Source organism: Dermacentor albipictus, chromosome 1 (assembly GCF_038994185.2).
Source record: "Dermacentor albipictus isolate Rhodes 1998 colony chromosome 1, USDA_Dalb.pri_finalv2, whole genome shotgun sequence".
Taxonomy (NCBI): domain Eukaryota; kingdom Metazoa; phylum Arthropoda; class Arachnida; order Ixodida; family Ixodidae; genus Dermacentor; species Dermacentor albipictus.
The window spans coordinates 386,090,086-386,108,799 of record NC_091821.1 but is presented as its reverse complement, the minus strand read 5'-3'; the positions used below and the strand labels follow the sequence as shown (position 1 = coordinate 386,108,799).

The window sequence follows — 18,714 nt, the reverse complement described above, 5'->3', positions numbered from 1 at the left end:
TTCTCTTCTTCCATCTTTTCTTTATGATTCCTCATTCGAAGGCAAATTTAAATGAATGGAGCAAAGGAGAAGCACTCAATAAAGCACAGTCCCAACAGCAAGATATATATATATATATAACAAACGAGATAGGTATCCGGTGCAAGCACTGAAACCCGAAGGCCCTCTAACCCAGCACTTCCTCTTCCTTTCACGACCGCTATCCTTTTCTCACGAGCCTACCTGACACCTCGAGACCAAGGCAGGTGATTGATGCCCCGCTTTGCAAAACAGGGGACTGGGATGCAAAAAGACGCAATAGCTTCATTTCACGAGCAGCACGAGAGAGGAGACAGCTTTCCGCTGCAGGAGCCCCAGGTGCGCGAGTGGTCAGACGAAATGTTCTCCTGGTCTAGTAGCTGTCACTCACACGTGAAACTACAGGCTGGAGGAGCGTGCAAGGCGGCGCGCTGGAGGCAAGAAGGCAATTTAAGGAGGATTACATTTATTACTTTTCTAATTAAATGCAAGCGGCTTCACCCGACAGCTCGCGAAAATAGAGTCGCGTCGACGCAATCCGTCTGGCTGTCCAGGCACCGAAATTCGGTCATTGAGTTCTACTTTACTTTCGTTTGGCGCTGTAGTGACGGAAAGAGCTAGGCAGCGATGCACGCGAGCTATAGCGTTGCTTCTACAACTTCGCACCCTGGCTAGAATTGAAAGGCGTCTGCTGTAGATTAAGGTGAATCTGCTTGCAACGCTCGACAGCATCAATTTTTGCAGTATTACGATGGAGCATTTGTTGGCTGTTAGGCGTATTGGGAAATGAGGGAAAATAATCACTAATTAGGAAGGAAATGGGGAAGCCCTTTGCACGTGCAGCTTGCGGTAAAAGTAGAGCTCATGCCGTACACTGCACAGTACAATGCGTACGTTATTGTGCTTTACGAGGATTTAGCCGCTCGCGTAGATAATGGCGCCTTTATTATAAGGACGTAATAGGCTTTAATAAGCTTTTTCACAAGGGAGATCTGACACTCAACACTTAATGCAAGAAAACATTAGAACCCTCGGAAATCGAATACAACCTAACCATGAAATACAGGAAGCCTTCGCGACATATGGAAAACAAAGTCGCCTGTTTCGAGTAGTGTAGGAGGGGTCGACCCGACAATGCGAGAACGATGGAACTGAAAGTGCACCTAGTAATGCCAGAGTGCGCATAAAGCGGGAGATCAAAGACAAGACAGATAAACATGTGCCTCAGCCAAGAATCCGGCAGCCTAGATTCCTTTCCCCCCTAATCCCCAACAGCGTTCGAGAGCCGTCCGCTTCCATAAAATACAGGCTTTATTCAGTCATTCATTTCCCAGAATTGAAGTGTATGGGTTCCTCTATCCGCCTTTTGAACGTCGATATTGGAAACGACAAATAAAACTTCAGCGTACTAGAAGTTACAACTTGAGAGGTAAGATGTCGACAAACATTAAGAAGAACTCGGAAGCAGTATTTTTTTCTAACTTCTTTAGGAGTAACCAGTGTATACAGTGTTGTCCTGCACAAAGAGAGGGGGGAGGGGGGAGAGCTCACTTCGTTTTCGCAACGTGTCCCGATATTCTCGTTTGAGTGCGCTGACAAGGAAGTTTATTGACCCGTAGGCACGCTTGCAACTGTGGTATGAACGAAAACCACAATATAAAGTACATCACATGTAATACATCATACTTGATGTGCGGATAACGGCTCGGTTTTTTGGCTCAAGGCCACTTGAAGGTCGCCGACATCGGGAGCTAAAAGCATTCCATGCTTACAACGTGAAAATCGCACCGAATTCGACATGTTCGTCATCATATATTCCAAAGCTCAAGCGAGGCGATGTCGAAACTGAGCGCGTCCCGCTGCGCTTCCGACGGCAATGCCCCGTAAATAAGTGTGGGACGAAGTTCCAATGATAGCATGCCGTGGCAAGTCCTGACCCGACACACAGCCGCACATGCTTGCCACGCAAAGCGTGCCGTACCAGTGGCTGCCGCGAGTGGCCAGAACGTTTGGTTTCCAACTTCTTCGTGCTTGTCGTCACGGAGCGTTTCGGTCTGGTATGATAGCGGGGTAGCGTCTTCCGTGCTCCCGCGGCGCTCGGTTTCGTTATGGCTTGGATTTACCGTTGCAATTCGGTGATAAGTATCTAGAATTAGGTGCGATTTTCAAGATTTAAAAATAAAGAAAGTAAGGTACAATAAAATACCAGTGCCGTAAGTAAATTAATATATTTTTTGTGAGTTAGCCTGCTTAGGCTCGCGTTAGTAGCGGCAAAGTATGGCCGTCTCGACTAGGAACTCGTCCGCGAAAACGCCACGTTGGCTGCGCTTGTATCCTTTTTATAATATACGTGTATTGACTTACAAAAAACATCGTGTACATTGTAGAGCAGAAGCGAAACGCAGCGCCATTTCCTTGATCCCCTTATGCATCAATATGCATTTCGTATACAGGTGTTCTCGTCGTATTCTCGTCCCAGCCCCAGCTCGTCTCGTTTCTCATCCCAGCGGGTGTAATGCGGCGCCGGAGCGCCAGAAGTGTAGTTTTGAAGGCTACTCAGCACTTCGGCCAATTAACAAATGGGTTTGGTTCCTAGCGCTGAGCAGGCCGATAGACAAGTAGCAACGCAATCGGTCGGCGCCAACAGCTCGAGCTCTGTAGTCGCTCGTCGCTGACAGGCTATGGCAGACCTCCTGACGTATGTGTTCATCAGCTTCACTTCAATATACATATATATATTGTGAAGGAGAAGCAGAGACAACGGCCATTCACCGCGCTGGTTGTTCTCCTTCATCGTCTCTCCTCGTACTCACTGTGCGGGCACCCTAGGCCAAGTGTGCCCTTCGTCTTCACAATATATATATATATATATATATATATATATATATATATATATAATTTCTATTGGGCCAGAAACACTTTTACTGCTTTCTTGTTTCTGCCTCGTGGCTTCACGTCCACACCCCAACCCTGCCTGACCGCCCACATCATCTATGTCATGATCAAGACAGGACCTTCGCACAACAAGAGCAACCTCGTTGACATTCTTGGCGCGTGTTTTGTCTGGCGTGGGCACAAAGAGACTGTGCATGCGGGTAGCCAGTCAATGCAAGACGTGCAGCGGACCGCAAGCAACCAAAGTTGCCTCCTTTCTGTGCCATTTATATACTGCACGTCGGTGAAGTGGCCAAGCATGGTTCACGTTTTCTTAGGAAAATACTCTGGCAAGCTAGTATGACTCATCTATATTTTTCCTTCTAATCATATAGCTAGCAACGCATTGTAAGTGAATTACGACACCCAGACTATAGCAATCCCTTTCCTGGAGATGGCACGACGGCGCTGAGAGATATATGGAGTACAAATTACTATAACGAAAAGCATCCACAGTTGTCAGCGTTGCTACTTGACTAGTGCATTCGGCCTGTTCATCCTTGCCGGCAAATAAGAATCTAGTCACCCATCGGGGTCCCTCAAGCGTTCAATTAGGCGTCCTGACAATTAAGGAACTCTATTTCAGCATTGAATATCGTGTAACATCGTGCAATCAGCATGTTTTGTAACAGGTCCCGTTTTAAACTGACCCCACGATGCGCCGTTAGGCCGACCATCACGTGAGTTTTCCCAGCTACAGGCGCTACTAACGCACACAACCGCACACGTATTGTTAGAAATCTCGGTCCGGCCTCACAAAGAATGTTCTGATGCTAGAACTGTTCAGTAGGTCCTAGATAACTGATCAAAAGAAAAATATTTATTTCTAATTTGACTCCTTTTTGCCATTAACCCTCTGCTATCGGTCAAAAGGTTTCAGGCTACACCCACTTGAGCTATCTGTCATTCGACGTCACAGGATCGCGAAAACTCATTGCGTCAAAGGGACATGCACGCGTTAAAGATGCATTAATGTGCCGCACGAAACTGGACTTCTTTTCCGAGTATAGCTGGAGACTGCCCCGTTCCGAAAGAAATAGAATATGGCTTACGCCAATCGCTCAGGCACTGGCTATTCGTGTCTGCCGGATAGCATCGGTTTATTTGCATACAATAAAATGTTTTGCATGGTCGTATAACCTTATCGAACCCTTGCGGCACGTATACAACGTCGCTCTGCCATCTCTTCTTTGTTATGATCCTTTCTGGCGGCATTCTTAACTGTCCGTTGCACGCCGCCGCGATTTTAGACAAGCTCCGGCAAGCAAAGTAAGGGAAAGCCGAGCAATCGCAGACGCCGGCATGTCCCCCTTCATCCGGTTATCTTTTTGTCACTGCGCTGGCTAGGCCCCATTCAAACCCTCTCCATTTGATCGTGCTCCTCGCCTCTTGTGAGCCAATCAGATAAGGAAAACCGCTCAATGTAGGCAATGTTATCCGTTTTGAAAGCGCACAAAAGTAACCTCCTATAGACGAGCAGAGCGTTTGATTCGACTTTTCAGGCAACGCCGTGGGTCACCGCCCGATGCTTGCGTCGGCGGTTACGTAAATTCAACGTCAGGAGATTGGAATGAAAACATATTGGAATAGATTTACGCTATAGCGCCCCTGTATGTTTAGTGCGTGATTTCAAGGAATGCAAGCAATGTTCGCTTCACTTTACTGAGTGCTTGTAGCCTCTGCCTTACGGGGCTATGAGGCATTCCATTTGTGGTTTGCTTACATGGTATTACGGCTTAAATGGGTAGATCTACTGATGATGATAGTTCTTGCGTGCGGACACGAAAATTATATTGTACCCTAGTCATATACAGCTCCTCTGCAAAATGAAATTAGAGGTCAAATCGTTTTCCGTCTATGTTCGCGGACAGTTATGAATGTGCTTATCTTCAGCACATATTTGGGGTTTGCGAAAATGAAGGTACGTCATAAGCTTCGCTTGTTGCTAGCAATGTCAAATGCGCCTTATTCTGCACCCCCCCCCTCCACCCTCTCCAAGGAGTAAGACGCCCTCTACGCCATAAGTTTTGTGCGTGTAAAAATATGTTACATTGAGTTTTGACGCGATAGCGTTAAAGTAGCAGAAAATCCGGTGTCGGCGTCCAGCGTCGGCCACCCAGTGAACACTCAGCAAATATAGCCGTGTATATTCTATACAGCACTAGAGTTCTTTTATCATTAAGGTTGCTCAGATCTTGTATGGTATTCTTTACAAAGTTATTCCTCTGTATTTTGAGAATGACAGCCCGCAAACAAATGTCATGAAACAAAACATCGATAGCGCATGACTTTTATGTTGAATGCTTTCCCCCGGTACAGGGTAGTCAACTGGAGATTATCTCTAGTTAACCTCCCTGTCTTTTCTTTACCTTTCTCTCTTTCTGTCTTCTAAAACAGAAATATTAGAAGTGCTAAAACAAAAAATGAAAGATCGGCCCACTTAAGAGGACGTGTTTCTACGAGAAAGTTTGCCTTATTTCGCTCATAGCATTTGCCATCCGCGTTTCCCGGTAAACATTACGGTTACTTAAGGTGCAGTTGCCGGGAAGCGTGGGAAGCAGTCAGGGATCTTTGAATGCTATCACGTTCGACTCTTAAAAGCAAAGCCTAAGCTTCCTTCAAGTTTTTCTTACTTGATTGACGTAATTTTCTTGTATGTTTCATTTTTTTTTACACCTGAATAAATTCAAACGCTCTTGCCGTTTTTGTTTTGATTTCTTCTTTGTCACTAATGAGAGAACCTCGAAACACTACCACAGCTTCCATATCTTCGCCTCGATAATCGTTAAACGATGTATAATAAACACGCCAAAAAAGACAAGGAAAGAAAGGTAAATAGCGCTAATAGTTCTGCACATTTATGACAACTCTTTACAAGAATAGGATCAAGAACACCGGCCACAGCACAGAGTGAATTCCTAAATTATCGCTGTTTTCTACGCGCAATATTAGTCAACGCTCGAGTCTTCACATAGATTGCTTGAGTTTGCACATGATAGGAGCACTAAAAATAATGTGAGAACTCTCAGACAGATCCCCACCGTGCCCACCGCTTTACAATGGGTAATTCTAAGCTTGGTAATTGCGTCCTTTGGATTTCTACCACTCATCTTGTTAAACGAGTTACTTGAAATTACACTGAATCTATAATCCATATCCGCAAATTTTCACCTGAATACTACCACTGTCTTCTCTGTGGCGGTTGTTTAAAATTGCCTGCACTTCACTGACTACCTTGGCATGGCACCCCTTCGCGCTATCGCAGTGAGTTGAAGTTTCTCTAATTATTTTTAGCTTGGAGGAGCTAACAGATGCTTTATGGGTCTCACTGTTACCTGCACTCAGTATAATGCCTATATAAATATGATCCACGTCGGCAAATACATTGTCCTGCCTCAGACGTTCCTTCGCAAATACGTTTAGGAATATTACCTTCGAGAGCAACCGTTTAGTTCAGTACATCAATGGAGGTTCTGTTCACCCGACTAAACTAGACGAAAGAGGCGACGGCAAAGCGTTCATGTGATCTTAATAGCTGGCGATGTATGAGGAACAATGAGGTCCTCACCACGGCTTTCTTCGGCTACGCAACTGTCGCCCCAGGGGAGCACGCACGTGGAACTCCGTGCAGAAAAAGTCAGGTGCCTTGGCTGGAAGGTCGGATTCGCTGGCCGCTTCGTATCATGACGCGCGGTGCGAGAGCAGCTGTTCGTATTAGGCGCTCGCTGCCCCCTTGTTTAGGAAACAATGGAACGCGCGGTGTGGGTAACATGCGGACGCGAGAAACGACGGGTACTTGAAAAAAAGAAAAGCCCGCAGGCAGTGCGTCATCTGACGCAGTGCAGTAAAAGCATACGCGATGGAGGGATTCACTTTGTTGTGTTGAACGTTGGCTGCACGGTGGTATACGCAACTTTGTTTCTAGACAATGGTGCGTCTTAAAGGTGAGCTTTACTCGACGGAGCAAGCATCGCCTCCGACTGCTCGAATAAGCGCCACTGTATAAACTGTAAGCTTCAGTCACAATTCCGCGTCCGAGGATGACGACGATGTGAAGCGATAAAATCTCAATCACTGTGAATTCCCCTATGTCCTCTATCCCAGGTTTAGTGGGGTTCCGCATTTCATCGCTTTGCTTTTTTATTGTTGTTACAAATTCATCATCTTAAGCATTGTGTCGACTTTGTGTTCAGGAAGCTATCAGTCGCATTACTCAAGCCAGATAAAGGTGTTATTATTTCTTTATCTTTTTGCGATTCTTGACCAAAAGCTCTCGTTCACACCAACAAGCAGAAATGTTGCAAAAGTGGAATTCACCGCAGGCTCCAGATATATCGTGTGCGTGCGTAGTTTCTGTTGCCCGCCGTTGCGTACAACTCTGCAGATAATGTTATTTCAAAGCTGCATAATTTAATCAATGCAGCGGCTCCTCTAGGGCTTTGTAAAACTTGCTGTTTTAAGTAACCGCACGCCGTATCCTCTGTGGGAAAAGTCCACACGTGCGCGCGGGCACATCGGGCTCTTGACGCTTCCCTTATAAGCGCTTGCGCGCCGCGTCAGTTTGTTACGTCACTGGGGGAGTAAAAAGCTAACAACATCAGCGTATGTACGGTACCGGACTCTCTGTGTCCTGGTCGGTGCACACGGACTGTGTGACGTGGCATCCCATTGCGTAACTTGATGCCATGAGCTGCTGCTTCAAACGTGTTAGATCTCGAAGACTGCTGCCATGGCTGCCGTTTTCATTCGTGTAAGACCCGCACTTGTTTGTTTCGAAATATTTGAAGGTTGCAGGGCCCAAATGAACGAGGCTTGTGGCTACCTGCTGAGGCCTCTGGGCAACGCATGGTACGAATTGATTGATAGATTGATTGGTATTAGTTAGTTAGTTGGTTGGGTAGTTAGTCAGTCAGTCAGTCAGTCAGTCAGTCAGTCAGTCAGTCAGTCAGTCAGTCAGTTAGTTAGTTAGTTAGTTAGTTAGTTAGTTAGTTAGTTAGTTAGTTAGTTAGTTAGTTAGTTAGTTAGTTAGTTAGTTAGTTAGTTAGTTAGTTAGTTAGTTAGTTAGTTAGTTAGTTAGTTAGTTAGTTAGTTAGTTAGTTAGTTAGTTAGTTCATAAAGTTGAACGTCTCACTGGGGCTATGAAGGACAGCGCAGTGGAAGGTTCGGGACTAATTCAGACCACTTACTTTTCTTTAACGTGCACCTAAATCTACGCGCACGAGCGTTCTTGTTCACCCCCATCTAGATGCGGCCGCTGCTACAAGGACTCGAACTCGACACCTCGTATTGAGCTGCAGAACGCCATTATTACTGATCCATCGCGGCTGGTGTAGTTAACTATGCAACCACTGAATACCTCAGTTTAAAAACTTTTACACTGTATTCTTCATCGCTTTGGCTCTCGCTGTAGATGGCCTGCTTTCGCGCACGGTTTGAAGCACGCGTGTTGATGTTTTTTTTAATACATTAGTGATGGAATTTAACGCCGAAATCCCCACATGGTTAATAAGAGAGGATTTCTGTTTATTGTTGATCACTTTAGGTATATTGACATCCTTCGAGATAAATATATGTGCACCTCATTGGATTATGACCATATGCAGATGCGACTGCGGGGCCTGCGAACGCCATATCTGTGACTTAACAATTTGTGTAGAAACAAATGTTCCACTTACGCGAGTGTATACGGTATGCGCCTCTGTCTGTGTCTAAATCGAGACTGTGTCTATCTGGTCGAGACTGGGGCGTATCGCAGGGTTCAGCTATTCCGGGTAACATTGATTGGGCCTGCACAGAAAAGCGGTGGGAGACCCGCTCGTTAACATGCGACGCCACAAAGAGGCCACGGCTCCTTAGCAGCGGCCTGTCTGAAAAAGGTGCACTCCTGACTGCACAAGTAAGTGAGTTCTCCATGGGGAGTCTCACAGGAACCAATCCTTGAGACACCGCACACTGGTTTAATTCGAAGGCCCACACTGGTAGAACAGTGTAGAACACACCTTCTAAAGGCTTCTTGGCGGACCATTCTTGCGTTATCGTACTCGGGGGTTTTCTCAACAGAGATGCTTTTGTAACTATTTAATCTTGCTAACATGGGTCTCGTGTGGCTAAATTTCTCGTCTATAGGTTAAAAAAGAAGAAAATAGAAAAAAGAGAAGAGTGATACACAACTGCAGTTCAGTAAAAAAAAATAAGGAAAAAGGATGTCTTGGTGGTGACGCGCATCGAATGTTTCGTCGCAAGGAAAAGAAGAAAGGGCAGGGACCTTGAAGGTTCAGAACCCAGTTTAATGCAAAACTGCCTCTTTCCAGCAGTTTCTGTGAGAATTTCAGCTGGCTGTAATTAAATCACATACTTATGCGTGTAACTCACCCTTTTGTGAACTTTCGGGCATATACTGCTTTCGAACAGTTATTAAGAGGAACCGTTAGCCTCCTGTGTAAATACGGGCCTCCAGTGTATATACGCGAGAACGGAGAAATGTGCTTCTTTTTGTCTTCTCGGTGACCATTGCACCAAATTTGATAAGGTTTATTACATTTAAAAGAAAAGATTGAGATGTAGTCATTGTAGGAACAAAGTTCTTCTTATTTAGGCCATTCAGTTTTTTTTATCCGTTCAAAATCTAAACAATGATGAAAGAAATTCGTGTCATGTTTACAAATCTGTAACTCAGCAATTAAGGACAACCTCCCGATTGTGTAAACCACACATAAAAGTACGTCTAAAGCAGGTAAAGTTGATGTATTATGCACTGCTCTGAAACGTACTAGTAATTTGTGGGTAAGACTGTTGAAAAACCCTCGTAAGTATTGCAACACTTTCACTTAAGCAGTATATTTGAATATCAAATTAATCCGATTAAGATGCTCTGGCAAATGCATTTTACAGAACTGCGATAATTGTTTGTGTGGAGCTACGCATTTGTAAACTTTGTGCTTAACTTTTCTTTTGAGGACTTAGCAGCTGTTAGGAACTTTGGTAAAATATTCGAGGTCTTGAATTATACAATCTGCTTTCTAGATTCACTAATATTTAACTTTCTCGTTCAAGTGAAGCAAGCTTTGTTCAAATGAACAAGCATTTCACAAGTCTCATGAAAGCATTTCTGCGTTTTACGTGTAATTAATTGTTGAAATCGCAGTTGGCCCCGAGGTAAAGCTCCCTCTTAAAGGGGCCCTAAAGCACTTTTTATCGAACAGGGGAAATGTATTTGAAGTTGAAATAGAATATTTCAGGTATAATTTGTCTGAAGAAGTGCTTCAATGCGTTCAGCAGAAGCGGAGTTATTGGCAATCAAACACGGCCTCCGCTGTGCTCTCGCTCCTTTTGAATGCCTTGCGCTGTGAAGGCTGCGGCGCAGTGCACGACGTGCCCACAACGCTCCGCCTTCTAAATGTCACCGTGGCGCTCAGTTCAAATGTCATTTTCGGTGTTAACGTGGATGCGACTACTTCCGATTTTGGCACCTACGACGCGCTAATCGTAAGCCAAACGCGGTTGTCCTCAGCGAGCCGCAGTGCACTTAGCCAGTAGACTCGCCGCGGCACCCCGCGGCGGCCGCGGTATCTACACTACGTAGCGGACCGCAGCTACCAATAGCAGCCGCGTATGGGAATCCGCTTTATTACGAAATACAGCCTCCAGAAGAGACTGAGGAGAAGATTTCTGTTGAAAAGAGAGCGTTTGAGAAAAAGGCGACTTCGCGCTCCACTTGCGAGTTCTAGGCACCGCAGGCACCGCGTAGCAAGACTTGGCTGAGATGTTTACAGCAGCGTATGCTTTACGCGGACAATGTTATTTCACCAAGCCCGCAGGGTGGTCCCGGACCACTTAAAATAAAAGTTGGACCGTAAGAACATGGGCCATAATGTTCCACTGATCTTCATTGAATTTAATCTCGCTAGCATTATTAGTTCCCCCAGGACAGCTAGTTAAACTCAGCGCCGTTCGTAAAACACACTTATAAAGGCAGAGAGGGCGTGCATACGTGACTTACTTTAACATCAGAAATTACCCACGTACTTGGAACTGCCATGTATACCACCTACAGCCTACCTCTTAGTGTATTTTTTACCAAATATAAAGAGGATGCCAAATTTAACCCCACAAAGCCCGATATATCATTTTGGTATGCCAAGGTTGATAGCTCCGAAACACCATAGTGGTGTTTTTTATACACTGGAGCTACGTGTCAGTAATAGTTATTCTTACATTAACTATTTTTTAACTCGAATAACATTTCATTGATCTTTTGGTACCAATGTATCTCCGTGGACAGAAATAAAGTTGAGAAGTAGCTTTAATTCTTCTTGATGGGAGATGGTGTTTGGGCTTTGTCGGTTTAGTTCCCAAGATACAGCGGGAAAACCTAATACAAACCTCTAAAAAGCATGAAAATAGGGACAAGGAGACATTGCAGTAATCTTTAACAACGCTTAGGCCAGAAAGCTTAAACTTTCGCTACGCATTGAACTTCACTTGCCCCCCATTTCCACGAAATGTAAACATCGGTGTGACGTGGAGATCTCTCGGCACATTGGGAAACATGGCCTTGAATTAACCACACTACGCTTCTGATCACTTATTAGGAAAAACTTTTACAAAGACAGCATTAAATCAACATTCATTTGACTTTGCATACAAATTTGACATTGTGTTCCCCCTATGTTCGATAAAACTTATTTTGGTGGTATTTGTTGCCCTACCAGGGCAGTGAGCTATGCCATTCGTAAAACAGACTCATAACGCTCCGTAGTGAACGCATGCGTAATTTATTACAATAGCAGAAATTTGTTCACCGACTGCCATCTTTGTCTGCGAATCACTTATAGCATGGTGCTTAGTCTCATCAAACGTAAACAAAGTGACTCGTTCAGCTCACAGACAACTCCTAGGAAACATACTACGAGCCGCGCATAACTCATGAAAATACCGAAAACAACGATGTTTCATAAAATATTTGCAACGCTCCTAATTAAGCCAGAAATAATAAAGTTTCGCAACATATTGCCACCAAATATAGGTGTAAGGTACAGAGGTTTCTGGGGTCATGGGGAAACATAGATAATAACGGCCGTACGTGAAAATCTCGTAAAGTTGTTTAAAGTTGTTTTGAAAGCGCAGTATTTTATCCACACGGATTTATCTTTCCTAACTAATTTGATATACTGGTCCACCCATTAAAAAGAAAGAAGAGATCTCAGCGGCATTTGTAAGTACGCCAGGGCAGCCTCCTAAATTTTCCCCCGCTCGCAAAGCCCACTCATAACGCTCGGGAGCATTTGAACGCGTTATTTCTTACAACGTCCGCAATTAGGCCACACACTTTGCCTGCGCAGCACCCTCAGGTGCCCATTAGTGTCACAAAATATACACTTGGTGTAACGTAATGGTTCATCGAGAAACTGGTTAAACATAGCGTGATATGGCCTGAAACGCTTTTGATCACTTGCTGAGGGAACTCTTCTATAAATTCTGTATGTAATGCAGCCGCGTTTACCTTCGCATGTCGATTTTACCTAGCGGTCTCCTCATTTTTGCCAAGTTTGATCTCAGCGGTACTTGTATGTACGCCACGGCAGCGGGCTAAATTTTGCACTTTTCGTAAGACACGCTCGTAAACCACCGGAGCACTTACATGTGTAATTTATTGCAAGATTGGCAATAACCCACTTTGAACTTTTCCCACATATCACTTATGACGCGTTCCCCGCTGTCCCGGGTGTCCTCCACCGGGGACGCCAGCTACAAACCTCGTATAACGTATGGAAATATAGGGGCAAAAGAGAGGCTTGAGTAATATTTGAAACCCTCCTAATTAATATAGGAACGCCGAAGGTCATTGAGACATTACACTTATACCGTGAAATATGGCAACCATGTAGCACATCAGAATCATGGAACACGTTAACGCAGGAATTGAGGTAAATGTCGTAAGTTCTCCGCTATAAAAATATTATTGGACAAAGAAAAAGACACAAAGTCGATCTAAATTAACTAATGTGACTGATTGTTAGGTACAGCATGTTTTAAAGTATGCTCCGTAAATCTGCGAGCAGACCTCAACTACTGTCATTTTATACCTCTTCAGAGAATTCTAATATTTTCTAGCAACATTGCTGTATAGCTCGATATCCTCAGTGTTTTATTTATTTATTTATTTATTTATTTTATTTATTTATTTATTTATCTATCTATTTATTTATTTCTTATAAGGAAAGGCAGCAAGATTGACCAAGGCCATGTCCTGTTGGCCACCCTACACTTGAAAAGCTTAAAGAGGGACAGATGGATGAGAAAAAGGAAAGACAGACAGGCAGAGAGAGAAACTCTACTTAAGTCCTGAGGTCCTACCCCTCAAGGCGGTGGAGCCGCGGGCCGCTCCCACGTTGGAATAGGTAGTCCCAGATTCACCGCCGCGTCGCGAGCCCTCTGGACCGCCCTGAGCTGATGTAGAAGGTTTGAGCTCCTGAGCATGGAGCTTCATTCCTCCTTGTTCGTACGTTGAAAACCCTGGAATCAAGCGAACTGCCTGAACATGTGATCTAACTCACAAGCGGTGCCACAATTTGGGCATGTTGGACCAAGGCCTTCGAGGAACTGGCTGTGGGAATAAAACTGGGGTATGACCTGGTATGAAGCATGCGGACGGTGGATGCCTGTGCTCTAGAGAGCTTTTCATAAGGAAGGGGGAAGACCCTCCTGTCCCGGTGATAATGTTTGATGATCTCATTAAAAGTGAGGAGAACGTCCCAAAAGACCGCTAGATTGGAATCCGAAGATCCCACAGGCTGCGCAGAGCAGTGAGTTAGTTCGCGCGTTCGGGAGTGGGTGATCTAGTTCAGGTTGGCCATGGAGGCCAGATGTAATTCGAAGTGAGCTGGAAACCAGATGATTATGTGGGGAGAAATATCCCTGTGACCTAAAATGCGAGTTACCTCAGCTGATACCAATCACGTGGTAACTCGCGAGCCCGGACCGCGGCTCGCGAGTCTGTGTAGATATGTTGCTTAGAATCGTCAAGGAGAGCGAGGGTGATAGCTACCTGCTCAGTGACGTTCCTGATAGAAGCGAAGTGGAGAACAGAACATGTGTGTTCAACTATGACGACCTAGAAGTTGGCCGATGGCACGCACTGCACCGCGTCTACGAAACATGCAGACCGCGGGTTTGCACGAACGTCTTTGAGCAGGGCTTCACCCCTGGCCCTCCACCTCCCCGCATTGTGCTGCGGATGCACGTTGCGGAGAAAATGAGAGACCGTAATATGAGCCCTTTGCTGCTTAGCGAAATTATGTTTGCGTTCCTCTTCTAAAGCTGGACTGCACTTTAGGATGGCCGGGACGCTCCTGCCCGCGGCCTGTCCATCTGAGCCGTATGCTCTGCCTCGATTACCTCTTCCCACGTGTTGTGAATACCCAGTTGCATTAGCTGGTCCGTGACATTATGGTGGGTTTTGATTTGAGATCACCTATCCTAATTGTGGCCCTTCTGCTTTTGAGGAAGGAGAGGATGAATGCATGGAATCTATGCCCCAAGCCAAAAGTAGAGACGGATTTGAGAATACGCATGTGCGAGAGATTGTCAAAGGCTTCCTCCAAGTCAAGTCCCAGGATTGCGCTGACATCTCTCGTCTGAACGTCGATAATCTGATGTTTGCTCAACTTCACTGTGTCCTGGGTCAAGATTGCCGGCCGGAAGCCAATCATGTTTTACAGAAAGAGACCGTGTCTTTCAATTTGTTTAGGAATGCGGGTGTTAATAACATGTTCGGCTACCTTCCCTATACAGGATGTAAGCGATATGGGCCTGAGCATAAACAGACCAAGGGGGCGTCCAGGTTTCAGGATAAGGGTGACTGATGCCAGTTTCCACGATTCCAGGATGGCACCCTGTTCCCATACCTTGTTAATCTCGTCCGTGAGAGTTTGTATCGAAGCATCGTCCAGAATACGAAACAGCCTATTAGATATCCCGTCTGGGCGCAGGGCCGAGCGCCCATTCAGCCGCATGAGGGCCTCCCTCAGTTCAGCTGTGCTGAAAGGCTCGTCTTGAGGCTTCGCGTGCGAACCCTCGTAAGGAGGATAGTCGGCATCGCATGGGAGATCAACCAGCAGATATTTTTGCGCGGGTATTTCGAATATTTCTTGGTCTCAGTCTTCCTGTTTGGCCACATGGATGATGTTGTCGATTGCCCCCCTCTGGTTGGATCTCGAGTTTGATTAATTGAACAGGTGCATGAGCAAGTTCCACTTGCCCTCCATGCGCATATGGCCATCAGCCGAGCTACAAACTTCGTCCCACTGTTACCTATAGAGCGTCTGACAGTGTTCCTCAATTTCTTAATTCAGCTCAGTAATCGTTTTGCGGAGTCTGCAGTTGGGTTTTTGTCCGTTCCACCTGACTAGAAGGGCGTTTGGCTTCGAGCAAGTGCGCTAGATGGCTGTCCATCTTGGGAACTGTAAGATTAGTGACTAGGGCCTTGGTGGCCGCAGCCACATCCTCTTTGAGTTGTGTTACCCAGTGGTCGAAATATTCAGGTGACTGGTTACACTAAGCGCCCTGGGGCGCTATAACGTAAAACTATTCCAAACTTTTCTATTCCAATTCTGCTATCAGCCCTCCGCGATTGGTCAAAAACTTTTTTCGACCACCCCCCATTTCACCTGTCTGTCAAGCGACGTTACAAAAACCGCAATACCTCCCCATCTGATATGATGTGTGCACACTGATTATGCAAGATTTGACAGAAAAAGAAAAACAGTTATTTCTGATTCGATTTCTTTTCGCCATTAGCCCTCGGCTATTGGTAAAAAGTTTTCGGGCTGCACCCACTTCCCCTGCCTGTCACGCGACGTCACAAAACCGCACGAACTCACCGCGTCAAAGTGACGTGTACGCGATAAAGATGCATTAATATGCCGAACAAAACTGAATTTTTTTCGGAATAGCCGCAGGCTGCCCCGTTCCGAAAGGAATACAAGATAGCTGCCGCCGATCGCTGAGACGCTGGCTACTCGCACCTGCCGGAGAGCATGGGTGTATTTGCGTATAATAAAACTTCTTGTGTGGCCGTGTAACGTTTTTAAGCACTTTCGACACGTTTACTACCTCATTCTGCCAACTCTTCTTTGCTGAGGGTCAATTTTAGCGTCATTCTTAAGCTTCCGTTACATGCCGCCGCGATTTTCGACCAGCCACCACAAGCTAAGTAAGGGAAAGCCGACAAATCGCAGACGCCGGCACCACCCTCTTCATCCGGTTATCGGTTTTCAGTGCACTGGCTCTGCCCTAGTGAATCCCTCTCCACTTGAGCGTTCTCCTCGCCTCTTGTCAGCCAATTAGATACAACAAGCCGCTCAGTGTAGGCAATGTTATTCGTTTTTCAAGCAAACAAAAGGGACCTCCTATGAACGAGGAGAGCGTTTGATTGGTCTGTTCAGACAACCCTATGGGTGACCGCCCGGTGCTTGCGTCGGTGGTTACGCAAATTTGACGTCAGGAAATTGGAATAGAAACATATTGGAATAGTTTTACGTTATAGGGCCCCTGCTCCCTGATTTTGCGGGAAAGGTCCCAATCCTTGAATTTTAATTCCCTTAAGGGTTTTGCTCAGTACTTTCATCGATGTGGCGAGAATGTAGTGATCACCACCGAGACTATCGTTAAGGTTGTGTCCGATTACCGACCCCGAGTTTGCCACGAAGGTGAGGTCCGGAGTGGTGTCTGTTGAGTATCAATTGCCAATTCTGGTAGGGAAGCAAGATCAGCGATTAGAGTGAGATTATGGTCCGAAGCCGCCTGCCATAGGTCTCTACCCTTTGCGTTAGTGTGGTAATGTCCCCACGCCTCGTGCGGGCATTAGAGTCCCCGGCATATATGAGTGAAGCCTCGCCCGCCTTTCCGACTGCCTTGGATATGAGCAACGTGAAGCGTTGTCTCATGTTCCTAGGAGTACTGTAGATGCTGAAGATGAAGAGGCTGTTCCTACGTTGCCCACCTGGCATGACCTCGATTAACAAGTGCTCAATTTTATGATGGTTCAAAGAAAGATCGTGAACTATGGTGGTGAACTTCTTCGAGACAGGGGTGGCAGAGGCCACGTTTATCCTGTCCGAAAAGACAGTGAGACCTATAGCCCGATAAGGTGAACGAGCCCGTCAACATTTCTTTGAGTAGGATATTATGCGGGCTGTTAGGATGAGATCTAATGAGTTGATAAAGGACCGCTTTCTTACACTGGGATCCACAACAGTTCCATTACCAAATTACGATGTTACTTGGTCGACCCTCTATGATTCATAATTTAAATGGATTTCCCCCTGCGGCGGATCTCTAACCGCCGAATCCGATGACCCAATACCGACCGCGAATTCGAACTTTCCGATCCTCACGCTCAAAGCGGAGAACGCCTGGCCAAGGGACTTGAGCTCCTCAATTCGGTCTGAAAACTCTTTCATGTCGGCATTGAATTCAAACTCAAATTTGAGCCATTTCGGTCCCTCATCTCGTAAAGGCTTTGGCAGGGCTCTCTTAGCGGTGCGCCCGGCTACAGGCATCTCCGACGAGATATCAATGGGCGTATCTACCGTCCCAGATGGGGGAGCCGCTTACAAATGCGGTGACGTGGCTGGTACATTTAGTTCACCTACCTCCGCTTTAAGACGTTCGAACGCGCTCCTTAGGAGAGCGTTCTCATGCTCGAGATTGGGGGATTCTAGCCACGCCATGCTCTGACAGTGGTGATACTTCCCTCATAAGCGTGGGTGATGTTCCATTGACACAGTCCTTGACACTGTTGGCCCAGGGAGTCTCCCCAGCGGGCGGTGCTTGTAGTCGAACGGCAGGTGGTCCCCTTCGTCGAGGAGCGCCCGCTCCTCGACGAAGAGCATGGCGCTATCAAGGGTGATCTGCTGCGGCTCCGCACCTTGTTGGCGCCAGTCGGCGCAGGTGGTTTGGTGCGCTGACGTTCACATCTTCTTCTGCGAACCACATATGGTACTTGGAATCACTGGTTGAACGGCTTATCCGCTGTAGTGTGAGGCCCTCCACACAGGGCGCACTCGGGGGCGCACGTGTGGTCCTCGGACGGGAATTACTTCCCGCAACTTCTGCAAATCACATCTTCTGGTACCGGGAAGACGTCGGCCCGGTGGCCTAACCTTCCTCATGCGTAGCATACATCCGTTTGCCGACGGTAAATCGTACACCGTAACATACTTCGCCCACACATGACGTAGTTGGGCACCTTCAGGCCGTCAAAGAGAACGACGATCGTTGTAATGGTCGTTACGCGTTTGACCTCCAGTGATCTGGGGTTTCTAGGTTGGAACAGTCATAACAAAAATAATAAAGAGGTGCAATCAGCGTAGACACATTCGCAGATAAATGTTTGCCGAGACTCACAAGCGTCAGGGCAGTCCAGCTACATTATTGTGTCGTACGTAGTTGGGCGTGGCACTGACGAATGCATATTTATTCCTAATTGGAATGGGTTGAGGTGGGGCAAATAAACTTTGCGGGCGTGACAGGGCTATGGAGAGACGTTGGTGACACTGCCCGTACTTCAACGCTCAAAGATGTGGCCCGTGAAGTTCTTATATATATTCTTCCTATTCATGAGTGCTTCTTCAACTTCTACGCAGTAAGTGAATACGGTTGATTTGAGCAAATTTACAATGCATTCGCGAGGGCTACGCATTGAACAGTCGGATATCAACTGTCGTTTTATATTGCTAATAAGCATGCAACAAAGAAAAG

The 18,714-nt window shown here is 46.2% G+C and overlaps 1 protein-coding gene and 1 long non-coding RNA gene across 10 annotated transcripts in view; one reads left to right on the top strand and one right to left on the bottom strand.

Moving 5' to 3' along the window:
* The window catches only part of LOC135902405 (uncharacterized), a 35,364-nt gene extending 28,738 nt beyond the window's left edge, over window positions 1-6,626 (bottom strand). Inside the window, exon 1 of the long non-coding RNA XR_010564500.1 lies at window positions 6,521-6,626. This is a non-coding gene — a long non-coding RNA (uncharacterized lncRNA). The remainder of the gene's footprint in view (window positions 1-6,520) is intronic.
* Window positions 1-18,714, top strand: part of LOC135902404 (calcitonin gene-related peptide type 1 receptor-like) — a 572,650-nt gene that overhangs the window by 406,112 nt on the left and 147,824 nt on the right. The window contains exon 1 of one of the 9 annotated variants that reach the window (XM_065432421.1): window positions 6,820-6,896. The exons of the other annotated variants lie outside the window; for them this stretch is intronic. The gene's annotated coding sequence lies outside the window, so the exon portion shown is untranslated. Of the gene's footprint in view, window positions 1-6,819; window positions 6,897-18,714 lie in introns of those variants that run through there. 9 annotated transcript variants of the gene reach the window in all.